Genomic DNA, 2,932 nt, shown 5'->3' on the forward strand with positions numbered 1-2,932 from the left:
AATCCGATATCATACCACGATCCTCTGTGCTGGTGGGATTCAGTGGCGAGACTAAAAATACTCTGGGGGACATTAAACTCCCAATCTATATTGAAGGGCTACATTCTTACCAAAAGTTTTGTGTTATTGACTGTTTATCTTGTTGTAACATTATCCTTGGCAGGCCTTGGATACACGACATGAAGGCAGTCCCTTCCACTTATCATCAATGTGTAAAGCTTCCTAGTCCTTGGGGGATAGTGAAGATTGATAGTGATCAGCAGGAGGCTAAGAACTGCTACACCTCATCAATGAAACCAGCTTCAAAGTCAAGGGAGCAATAGCAATCAAAGCATCCTCCAAGAGATGTCTTGAAGGCAAGAGAGCAGGATGTAGTAGAAATCCTTATGGATCCTGATGATCCTGAGTCTAAAGTTTACATAGGATCAGGGATCCTTGGCGAAATGAAAGAAGACCTCATATCCTTCCTCAAAAGGAGAAAGACCACCTTTGCATGGAAACACGAAGATATGACAGGTATATCTAAAGATGTAATCACTCACAAACTTGGCATTGACAGGTCGTTCAAACCAATCCATCAAAAGAGGAGGAAGTTTGCACCAGAAAGAAATGCCATTATCCAGGAAGAGGTAGAAAAGTTACTCCGAGCAGGTATGATTAGGGAGGTCAAATATCCAAAATGGTTAGCCAATGTGGTTGTAGTGCAAAAGAAAAACGGAAAGTGGAGGGTATGTGTCGATTTTACAGATTTAAATAAGGCATGTCCCAAGGATCCTTTCCCGTTACCCCACATTGACTCCCTGGTGGATGCAACAGCGGGCCATGAACTGTTAACTTTTATGGATGCTTCATCTGGATTTCAGCAAATTCAGATGGAACCATCTGATCAAGAGGATACAGCTTTCATGACTCCAACTGGTATATACTGTTATATTGCTATGCCATTTGGACTAAGGAATGTGGGGGCAACTTATCAAAGGCTGGTGAATATGATGTTCAAGTATCAGATTGGATACAATATGGAAGTTTATATAGACGACATGGTGGTTAAATCTAAAAAGGCTGAGGATCACCTAAGAGACTTGGAGGAAGCATTCAATATCCTTGACAGATATAATATGAAACTAAATCCTTCAAAGTGTCACTTTGGTGTTAAAGCAGGTAAATTCTTAGGATATATGGTGACAAAGAGAGGCATTGAAGCTAGTCCAGAACAGATCAAAGCTATAATAAACATCAAGTCCCCTGCCAACGCTAAGGATGTTCAGAGGCTAACAGGCAGGATTACAGCCTTGAACAGATTCATATCCAAATCCTCAGAGAAATGTAAAGATTTCTATGATATCTTGAGGAAGAACAAAAAGTTTGATTGGACTGAGAAGCACGAAAATGCTCTCAAAGCTCTCAAGGATTACCTGTCCTCGGCCCCTGCCTTGATGAAACCAGAAAAAGGAGATGTTTTATCCTTATGTCTAGCAGTATCCTCAAAAGCAGTAAGTGCCGTTCTCGTTAAGGATCACGAAGGTACACAACATCCTGTCTATTATGTAAGTAAGAGTTTACTTGATGCTGAATCCAGGTATTCACACTTAGAAAAACTTATCCTTGCATTAATTATGGCATCTACTAAATTGAGACATTATTTTGAAACTAATGCCATTATTGTTAAAACTAATTTTCCAATTAAGAATGTTCTCAGGAAACCTGAAATGTCAGGAAGGATGGCTAAGTGGGCAGTGAAGCTTAGTGCTTATGATATAAGATATGAGCCTAGGACAACCATTAAATCCCAAGCCTTAGCTGACTTTGTGGTAGATTTCAGTAGTGACTTGCAAAAGGAAGCCGAATTAGAAGTCCAACAACTAGAGGAAACCAAGGATCCTTGGATACTCTATAATGATGGATCCTCAAATGTCAAAGGAACAGGGCTTGGAATACTACTAAAATCGCCACAAGGGGGACATAATACCCCACTTTATAGCTTGTGAGTTCCAAACTACTAACAATGAGGCTGAATATGATGCCTTGATAGCTGGTTTGCAAATTGCTAAGCATATGAGGATCAGGTATCTTGAGGTACATGTAGATTCATTGTTAATCACTAATCACTTTAATGGATCCTATGCTGTTAAAGGAGAAAAGCTAACCAAATATCTGGAGATAGTCAAAGAATTGGCACTCTCTTTTGTTTCCTTTAGTTTAACATAGGTACCAAGGGAAGAAAATACAGAAGCTGATGCGTTGGCTAATCTAGGATCATCTTTGAAGATCCCGGAGGATACAAGTATCCCTATTATCCATATCCTGACTCCTGCCATCGAGGATCATGTGGCTATGGAGATAGGAGAGGATTCTGCAATTATCCCTAGTGAGGATACTCAATCTCATTCAGGATCATGGATTCTCCCAATTATGAGATACTTACAACATGGAGAGATTCCTACAGGAGAAAACCCTAGGGCTTTCAAAATCAAGGTATCTCCATTTACAATATTAAATAATATGTTATATAAACGATCTCTTGCAGGACCATACTTAAGATGCATTGAGGATCCTGAAATCCAAGAGGTCCTAAAGGATTTCCATGAAGGAGATTGTGGAAACCACACTGGGGGTAGGGCATTATTCTCAAGGATTCTGAGGACAGGATACTATTGGCCAACTATGAAGAGAGATGCTGTGGAGTATGCTAAGAAGTGTGATCCTTGTCAGAGACACAGCAATATCCTTCATCAACCAGCTGAATTTTTGCATCCTATATCCTCCTCTTGGCCATTTATGAGATGGGGTAAGGATATAGTTGGTAAGCTTCCTAAGGCACCTGGTGGAAAAGTGTTCATGCTTGCTATGACTGATTACTTTTCCAAGTGGATAGAGGCTGAAGCTTTTGCCCAAGTTAGAGAAAAGGAAGTTATATCCTTCATTAAAAGAA

This window comes from Helianthus annuus, chromosome 5, assembly GCF_002127325.2.
Source record: "Helianthus annuus cultivar XRQ/B chromosome 5, HanXRQr2.0-SUNRISE, whole genome shotgun sequence".
Classification (NCBI taxonomy): domain Eukaryota; kingdom Viridiplantae; phylum Streptophyta; class Magnoliopsida; order Asterales; family Asteraceae; genus Helianthus; species Helianthus annuus.